The sequence below is a fragment of the Gavialis gangeticus genome, unplaced genomic scaffold (assembly GCF_001723915.1).
Source record: "Gavialis gangeticus isolate Ggan-Ray unplaced genomic scaffold, GavGan_comp1, whole genome shotgun sequence".
In the NCBI taxonomy this organism is placed as follows: Eukaryota; Metazoa; Chordata; order Crocodylia; family Gavialidae; genus Gavialis; species Gavialis gangeticus.
In genome coordinates, this window is record NW_017729009.1 from 13,670,068 (window position 1) to 13,680,044 (window position 9,977).

A 9,977-nucleotide genomic window follows, 5' to 3' on the forward strand; every position below is an offset into this window, starting at 1 on the left:
TCAGGTCCCTTCCTACCCTAGAAACTATGAAACTATGAGAGGGGAACAAATCCCAGCTCTCAGGGATGACATTGTGTTTTATTTTCAGATGTGTTAGAGTGTGCCCAAGGGAAAGGAGAGCAGTGGTAAACACATCCCAGTGGCTCTGGAAAGAAAGCAGGCACCCTTGGATCCAAGCAGAACATGTGTTGAACCTTGGCACGATACGGTGAGTGGTGTCTCATTTCTGTATCTTGCTTGCATGGACTATACTTTGAAAGGTGCTGCTTCTTTTGCTTTGCTCCTAATGAAGCCCCTATAGGCCAGTGGTATTAGAAGAACATAAAAACAGGGCCCTACCATGGGGTCAGACCATGGGTCCATGTAATCCAGTCTCCTGTTTCCCACCATGGTGTGGACTGGATTCCTTCGGTGAAGAGTATTAGAAGCGGAGCACGTGTAGAGTAACTATACGCTCCCAGTCGTAAGTTTATGGCCTGTCTGCATGCTGCAAATGAAAAAGGCTGACCTGGGGTTAAGTCCTCAGTTTCCCCATGTAGCTGCTGAACTGGGGCACACATCCAACGTGGGACTTTTAGCATGGCCCATGCATTCCTCCGGAAAAGCTTTTCTCTGTATCACTGACACGCAGGTAAGACAAAAGGAAACGTTAGCCCCATGTACAATGTGCATTGCCCTGATTCCAGCCATGACTTGCCAGCGTGCAGTGTACATGGGGCACACTTCCAATAAAGCACCATTTGCATTGGTGTGGTGTACCCCAGATTTGAGAAACCCTTCGCATCTCTGCCAGGAGATTGCCCTGGTGCATCTCCATTGTGAATGGACCCAAGGTAAGTCCTCACTGAAAACAAGGCTGCAAATAATCAGATGTCTCATTTCTGCCTTTAACCAGACTTGGTCAGATCCCATCTAGAGAGTGGCAAGCCTGGAGAAATATATAAGAGGAACGCTCCCCAGGGAGTATGATCTTTAGCCTGATTCTCCCTAATCCTCATGCCTGTTATCGGGTTTGTTTCCGTAGAGCAAAGAGGGATCCTGCCATTCAGTTGCTTATATTTGTCTTTCCCTTATCCGTGGGCCCGGGTCAGTCAGTGAGACTGTCTGGGTGCTTGTCTGAAAAAGGATAAAAGGATTTAAATCTTCTTCCCTTCCCTAGAAACACCGCCCCTCAATAGCATTCCTCGTTTACAGTAATCCCAGGGGTTCAGGGGAAGGCAGGAGGGCTGTTAGGAGCTCCATCACGAGCCTTCTCAGACACCCCCATGGGCGTAAGGCAACTTTTCCCTCCCTGCTCAGGGTGCCCACACCACCCATCTGGGCAGCAAGAGAAGGGCAAGGTAGGCAGGGAGAACTTTAAAAACAAAGTAATCCTGTAAATAGTTCCTCAAGCAGGTTGAGATGCACTGTCGAGGATACCGTTAACTCCCCGCAGTCTCGGAAAGACGGGGGAGAGAAGCTTATTTCCATATCTTAATTAAAATTTCCATTAATCCCATCTGAGGCCTCATAACTTCAAAAACTTGGACAAAAAAATAACACTTATTTCTGATAAATATTTTAGACTAATTGTTCCAAGGTGGCTGACATCTCTTGTTGGTGAATATCAAGTAGCCTTGGATCCAGTGCACCAGTTAAGGGGGAACTGCAATGGGGTTTTGTTTGCTCTCAGAAAATGACTGACTACCTTAAACAGCTGGGGTACGAGGAGCACTTGGTAAATCCAGCAAGCTGAGCTAGACAGTCTGCATCACACTGGTGTTTACTTACACAAGTAGCCCCACTGATTATCCACAAATGAGTTTCTGCATTTTTAACGGTTGTAGCTGTGTTGGTCTACAGACATAGGCAGACAGGGTTCCTTGGGTAAATCTGATATGTTTTATTATTGAGTTGGTCTAATAAAATATATCAGATTCACCCAGAGAACCTTTTCTGCATTTTTAGACCTTTTTTTTAGGATTCACAAAATCATTCAGACCCACTCCAAGTCACTGGAGATCTCAGGAGTGCATCATTCTGTAGTGTCACCTGCCAGGGACACTTTGAACCATAAAGAGAGTCAATAGGAGCTCAGGCAAGATGTCTTTATATATTTTATGTGGTCTCTAATTTTAAAATGAATGCTCACTCCTGGAGTTTTACGGGTGCTGGTATAAACTGGAGTAGGATAAATGACTTTAAAACTTTGTCCCTTATTCCCAAAATTCCCCAGCCAGTCAGCTCCTGCTCTGCTCCTCAGGCAAAAGGCTTGTGACAAACTAAAGACTAACAAGCAGGGATCAGTGGGGAACGCTTTCCACTACGTTTCTGCTCTAGAACATGTAGACCTTTTAAATGACTTTTATTTCAGGATCAGAAGGAAAATACAAAAAATATCAAAAGATGTCTTGGAACAAGAAAATGCCAAAAGTTAGACCTGCAGAAACAGAATTTTGGATTTTTTGATCAAAACAAAATTGAACGTTAAAATGCTTCTTTGATTTTCTGGAAATGAAAAGCTTTTTCAAAACGTAGTTTTCCAAAAAATATATATCTCATTGCCCAACACTAACATTTCAAAGTGGCAAAGCAGGTCTCGGCTTGTGTGCATAAGCATGGAAGTAGCTCCCATGAAGCTAGAGCCACTTCTCCCGTGATACACGGGTACAGCTGAGCTGTGATCCTCAGGGAATGGCCCTGGAACCTCCTAGGATGGCTGGTCTGGGGTTCCCATATTTTCCAGGGGGAAAAAAAAACGTAAATGCTATGTTGTTCCCTTGCAGCCACTTGGACTCATGAATCTTAATTTCCTCAAAGTCGTCTTTGAACAAACTGAGAAAACAAAAGCAATGATTGTGGATTACACATGCGTGATATTTTTGCCTTCAATTTATAACAATAGAAATATCTTGTAGTCTTCCTCCCTGGTGCTTACCCCTTCGATATTTATGGAGGATGTATTTGAGGTCTTCTCTCACACCTGATTCCTTTGCACTTAAGCAGCGCAAAATCCCAGATACATGCATGAAATATTGCACCTAGAAGTTAATTTTGTTGGCCCAGAGCAATTCCTAGGTGATGCAAAGCTATCCTGGATGGCTTTAATATGCACTGACTTGTTGCCCCGCTGCTTCGCACCCAGGTGACAGGGACTTCAGAGATCCTCTGCCAGCAGAGGGGTTTTGTAGGGAGTATTGTGCCAAAGGTGAAAAAGGCTCCTGGTCAGCTCCAGGATCAGGACTGTAAAGGGTGGCTTAAAACCATCTGCCATGAATATGGATATATGACCAACCTAGTGCAGAGTGAGAAGGGTCAGCTACTCCACCCTTACCCCATGGTAAGTGGAAGCTAAACTCCCCCCTCTTTCACTGGAGGCTACCTACCAGGCTTTAGTTCGAACACACACACTGCCGAGCAGTGACTCTCAATAAAGCCCTGCCCCTGTTTTATATGAGGGTAAATTGTTGTAGCCCCCGATCGTAAGTGTCCTCCACTGGGTGCAGCTCAGGCAGATCTGAAGATCTGGACCCGGGCGCTGTTTAAAGTATTGTGCACACAATTTGTCATTTAAACCAGTAAGGAGAACACCTTAAAAAAGAAGCCACCCCTGAGTTGCGCCACCCTGTAGGACCGCCATCCCTGCTGTCACGAGGATCTGGGGAGCAGAGCAGACACCTGTGCACTGATGGAGATTCGGCTTTCCCCTCCTGCTCATCGATACACTAGGGAAACCCTCTTTCTGCTGGGTCCAATTCTGCCACTGGGAAACTCAAACTTCCCATTGATACGCAGGGGATTAAGATTAGGCCCCGCGATTGATTTTGCTAATGACATATTTGCTAAGGACCTTGAAGAAGGCAGCTGAGAGTGCTAGAGGAGAAAGCAGCCCCCGTTTTGCACGGCACAGCATTCAGAAAGTTCACATGGGGAGAGGTGCTTCGCACCCAGCCCGGGCTGTGAAACATGCTGAAAATAAACATCTTTCCTTTCAGATCTGCATTGCTGATGGCTGTGTTGTGGCTCCAGAGTCACACCGCATGTCACGCTGGGGTTTTAAATAATGTTTCAGTATGAAACAACTCCTGTCTCTTAGGACGATTACAGTCACATGCTACGTTCTTCGGCATGGGAACTTTCTTTTTAAAAACAGCATTTGTACAGCACCGAGTACAGTGGGCCTCATCACTGACCTCTACTGAAATACATGTAGCATTAACAATGATGCATGATGATAACGGGGTGGCTGATTTAAGGGTTTCGGATGCGGCTGCTGAGATCATAAGTTCTATGGGCCAAAGCCCTAGCTGATATAAATCACTTTATTTCCAGGAGTTTGCATTGATTTGAGTTTAGAATCAGTCTCCATAAATTTAGGAAAAGGCAACGCCAGCAGCAAAGTCTGAAATGTCAATTTTATCCTTAAAACACTGATTTTAAGGAGCAGCAAGGAAAGGAACAGACAAGTCGGAGCAGAACGGGGACAGGGGACTGAGCTGCTTTTGTGCTTCTCTGGCAGTTTTTAAGGCTCCCAACTGTCCTATTTGCAAGGTGCAAGCTTTGCAGTGAGAAAGTGTTATCAAAAGATGCCAGAAGGCAAAGCCCATGGTTCACATTCCTATTTCTCCCCACAGTCCACAAATGGGTGTAGACTAGGATTAGCAAACTTTTGTTCAGTGGCTATAGATCCCTGGTAGGCTTATATTTTACAAAGCAACTGTTTTATTTGTACTGTTTTTCCCCCCTACGTTATGTAAGCATGACATTTCCCCCTAATATTTAATATAATCTCTTAGATCTCATCACCGCAAAGTTTAGAGAGCAAATTAAAACACCGTCCAGTTCACTGTAAATACAATCAGTTTATTCAAGGAAAGCAAAGTCCTTACTGTTCAAACCCGATTGAGTCATAAGCAAGTCAGGTTCACCTTTCTGTTCAGAGTTGTTCTTTATTTGCTCGGATTAATTATCCCCAAGTGAAAAGGGGGTCCTCTCCAAGATTCAAGCGCTATTTGGGCCAAAGGGGTGATGCACTGGAGTGCAATTATGTCAACGAGAATTGGACCCAGGTAGGCGTGTTGAGACTGGGTGGCGCAGAGGAAGGAGACAGAAAACACAGTTGTTCATTTGGAGCCAGATCTCATACTTCCTTTGCAGGCTCAGGTCCCTGGTGAGCATAAAAACAGGAATCGGTAAAAACCCGCTAACGCTCAGCTGGCTGTCGGCACATGCAAAATTGAAGGGAAAGCATTTATTTCCCGACTTTGCACTTATTATGCAAGAGGCGATCAGGAGGAAGAGCAGCAATAATTAAACTGTGATGTTGAGCCCTGGTGCCCCTAAGGTAAAATCCTCTAAATGAACTGAACATTGAAAATGGCAAACTGCAAGGGACTTTGTCACAGGATCTCCGTGGTCATAGATCACCTTTGACTGACAGAAAATTGGACGCAGGTCGTGGGAAGGGACAAAAAAAAGCGTTGCGGAGTGGGGGGAGGGAAAGCAGCAGCTCCTGAAGTGAGCCTAAAATCTGCCTGGTTGCTAAGAAAGTAGCACTCCTTTGCTCCTGATAAGTAATTTCAATTTGTACCTATATTTATAACAGTATGAAGATCCATTTTATAATCTCTGTAATAAAGAACCTCATCAGCAACTTCTCAAAGAAACTTGTTATTACGGAGAATGACACTCTAATTGCCTCCAGACATTTAGCTTGTCTAGTGAGTGAAGTAACCTGATAAGCTATTGAGCTATTAAGTGATGTAGAATCAATTAATGTAGTGAGATAAGAAAGTAATACCCTACCTAGGTAAACTAAGTAATATGTGTCAAACTAGTCACTATTAATTCAGGTCCAGAAAAACATGGTAGACCAGTTTAATTTACAGTAACACGGGGACCATATGGAACTCGGTGGGGTATATTTTTACAAAGGAAAATTAGCTTTGCAAGGAACATTTTCTCAAACACTTTTGGATCCAACCAATGTTAACTTAATTGCAGTTTTGGAGTTTTGGTCAGGAATATTTTCCAAACAAAACCAAAAAAGCACATAACTCCACTGCACAACTATTTAAAAACCCAGGCCTTGAATTTTACGCCAACAAGGCACAAAAAGGTGCAGAGTGTTTAATTTACATGTGAACTTGGGTTCATAGGCTGCCTAATTACCTTTTTGCACACATGGCCGTGCAGCCGGCTCTCTCAGTGGTAGTACGTTTTGTGCACCTGAATGTTGATTTCCAATATCTTTTTCTATCCAGCCCACAAAGGCAGTTCATGAGACCTGGCAAATGCTACACTGCTACCTGACCCAGTGAAAACAAGAGTAATTGGACATCTAATCTGCTCAGGTGCTTTTGAAAATCCCACTATGTGCCAAAAATACACTTGAAAATCTGGGCCCAAATCCATTAGCTGGGAGTCAGGCCAGAGCCCTCTTGCGAGAGCTATTCAGTACCACACTTCATGTCGAATACACAAAAGGTGTTGGACCAAAGACACATTACTGTCATTATTACAAATAACACCAGGCCCACAAGATGCCCTTCTCCCCTTTGGTGAGACCTGGCCCATCTTGATTTTCTCTCTGTTCAGAAAGACCTTCTATAAAGAACTTGTCCATCGCTTAAGGGCCTTTTGATGGGAATAAATAAAGTGACTGACCCATCAGTTTTGTCAGGGTCAGAAAAAAATCGCAGAACCCAAGAAAGAAAACAGCCACCGGTTCTGGTTCTCTGGCAGAGCTGTGCGGATGGCGGGCTGCATTTGTTTCTAGTCTGCTTTAAATAAGAATAGCTTGCAGCCATCCACACCGATTTGCTTAATGCGCTCTTTGGAATTCACAATGTAAATTGAATTGCGAGCTCCTCTGTCTTTGCATGGGAACATTTGGATTCTAATATCACCAGCAGAACAGGTTCCCCTAAATGAATTGTTCTCACAAATAATACTGATGCATTGCACTCCTACTCAGTTGATGTCACTGCGGCTACCACCAAGAAGGTGCTGCTTCAGAGTGAAAGGGCTGAGATGGGATGGGAGAAGAGGGAACAGGAGACAAAGAAGAAAAGACCCATTTTCCTCGAGACACGTTATGTGTTTTGGAAAACACCCTTTGCTGCCTTCCATTACGTCTCTCTGTGCGGTTGCACCAAGGATGGGATCAAGGTAGCTTTAAACCACCTTTGTGCGATCTGGCCGCAGCCACACAAGATGCTTACTGCACGGTAGCTCGTTACTAGTGTGCAGCAGTAATGAGCTACTGCTCAGTCACCTGGAAGCCAGGCAGGGATGCTGCTGTGCAGTAATGCCAGTTACTGCGCAGTCATTTAGTCCTCGGTTCTGCAAGTAAGCATCCAATTCTACGCCCTTTTGAAGGCTGAGGAGCAAAAGGAGCCTTGCTTAATGGAAACCATGAATGTAAGCTGAGATGTTGCAAAAAGTCGTGCTTTCCGTGTTCCTGCAACCACTGCCTGTCCATTGTGCCAGAGGATGCTGTGCTACAAGACCTCATCTTCTGCAGAAACCAAGGTGTGGTTCTTACCACTCACGCTCAGCAAGGTCCCAGGAACCTGTTGACCAGAGTAGTGACCACACTAGGTTAGTGTTGTTACCCTTTTAAGGTGAGAAGTAAGAGTCACCTCAAGGCTCGCCAGATCATTTGTCCATGAGATTACCACATACCAGATGCATATTTTAGAGTCTTTTCTGGAGTGTATTGTTTCTATACATATAGAGTCTCCAACAGGGACTTTTAACTTAACTTAGGCAGTCTCGCTTTATAATGATTGTTGGATAGGTCAGTGCAGACTATCATATGAGTGATTAGTAGGTAATTTTACAATCGTGCCATGTTTGTACAGGTCATATATTTTTAATATGAGTTTTTACAATAAAAGAATCTACCAATTTAGTCAGCAAAGCATCCAGGAGCTACGCAAAAATATGTTTCAACAAATCATTTGCATTCTGGCCCAACAAGCTTTCTGGTGGGACAAGAAGAAGATTTGCCTACTGAATGATTTTTAGTTGTTTGTGAATTCTGACTAAATGTTTAGCTATCCCCCCAGTCCTTACAATTAATAGTAAATAATAATAATAATAAAAAAACCTCTCCTTTCTCCTCTGTGTCACATGCACATCCATACACACATGCACAGGTTTGCAGCACCACACTTTCTTTTGTTCCCTTTGTTCTCTTTGTTCACTGTGCAGTAATGAAAAATGACAGCCATATTTATTGTACCGTTCCTCCAGGAATGCAGAGATAATTACCTCCCCTTAGCATGGAGAGGGGAACCAGCCAGAGCTGAGTCTCTTTCCAGCATTCCCAAATTGAAGCTGGAAGTTTGCAGGAAATGCAAATGGTAGGCCTTGCAGGAGTAGTTAAGGGACAGCAGAATAAGCGCAGTGTCTTTGCGAGGTGGTTTCCCAGGGATTTTCAGAAAATAAAAGCCAAATGTATCTCCTAGGCTTGCATCGTAAAGGGGACCGCTTTATATTCCACCAGTGTCCTGTGTCTGCTGACGTGACAGAGTTCCTGACCTGGTGCCAGGTCTTGTTCCCTTGAACATTGCAATTACTTGCATTGCTTAGGCTGCTTGCTGCTTTACAGCCGGTGCTGGGGAAAGAATGGACAACCCCTTGCACGTCACTTCTTGCAAGACTGTGCACCTGGTCAGCTACTCTACAAAGCAAGTAGGAGGGATGGGGCCACAGCTCTTCAGTCTACTGCTGTTTTCTCACTGGCAGGGAAGTGTTAGACAATCTCCCTACACTGAAGTTCAGTTCATGGAGATTTCCCCCACATGGCCATAGAGGGGCCATGACAAGATCCTAACTAAGGCCAGTTCATGTAAGTGAGGTGCCTCAACATCTATTTTTAACAACTAATTTCCAATGTATCTTTTTATCTAAAGGTAATTAAAAAACAAACAAACCCTGTTTATCCCTTAATAAGAAAAATCATTTCATGTTTCAATATTTTTCTCCCCTGGATTTATTTCTTCAATTAGGAATTTTTTTTGAGGTATTAAAATATAATCCAGTGAATTTAATCATGTTTCCTGTAGCACCTTGTGTCTTCAAAGCATTTTGCAAGCTTCAGTGCATTCATGTGCAGCACACACCTGCAAGGGAGGCTAACTGGTCATTTATATCTCCAGGTTACAGAATGAGAAATAATAAAAAAGAGGGTGGGGGGTGCAAGGATATTAGAGCTTCCCACTGTGGAATGAAAAGAAACACAATTGTGGCCACATCCCTTCAAAACATTGCTATCCTGACCACACCAACTTTATGCTGGGACAGAAGTAGCAGTGAACAATTAAGGTAAGGCCTGGTTAGTTGGGGTTTTTTGAAGGAAACTACAAGATTTAGCATCTGTCTGGCAAAAAAAGGTGGTAGGGCTTGCACTCAGCTGCAGGACAAGGACAGTTGTGCATTGGATGGTGTGCTCTCACTGTGCCCACTGAGGAGCTGCCTTATGAGTTAGTATGGCATGCTGCATGGCCTCTATGCCTTAAGGGATTTTTCCCACAGTATATTATCTGATATATGGTTAAAGCCAGCTGGAATCAATAGGGACTTGGACTTACATTCACAAATTCCCATATTCTTTCCCTGTGACCCACCTTTTCTTGGGTGCCAGCCGCTATCCCACCTGCAGCCCCAGCAGGAGGACAATAAGGAGAAGGAGATTGTGGACCTGCTTCTGGAGGATGTTTCTTTGCATCAGCTTCACTGATGCTATGCCATTTCTGGGCCCATGAAACATGGATCAGTCTTTGGGAAAAGTTTGTGCTGCGTGCCTAGGGTGACCACGGGTAGCTGTAGTATTTCAACAGGCGTCTTTCTAGAGATTTGTATGGAGTTTTCCCAGAGCTGTTGGCCAACATTGCAAATGAGTCAGAGTAATTCAAAGTGCCTTGACTCTGTGTGTGTGTGTGTGTGTGTGTGTGTGTGTGTGTGTGTGTGTGTGTGTGTGTGTGTGTGTG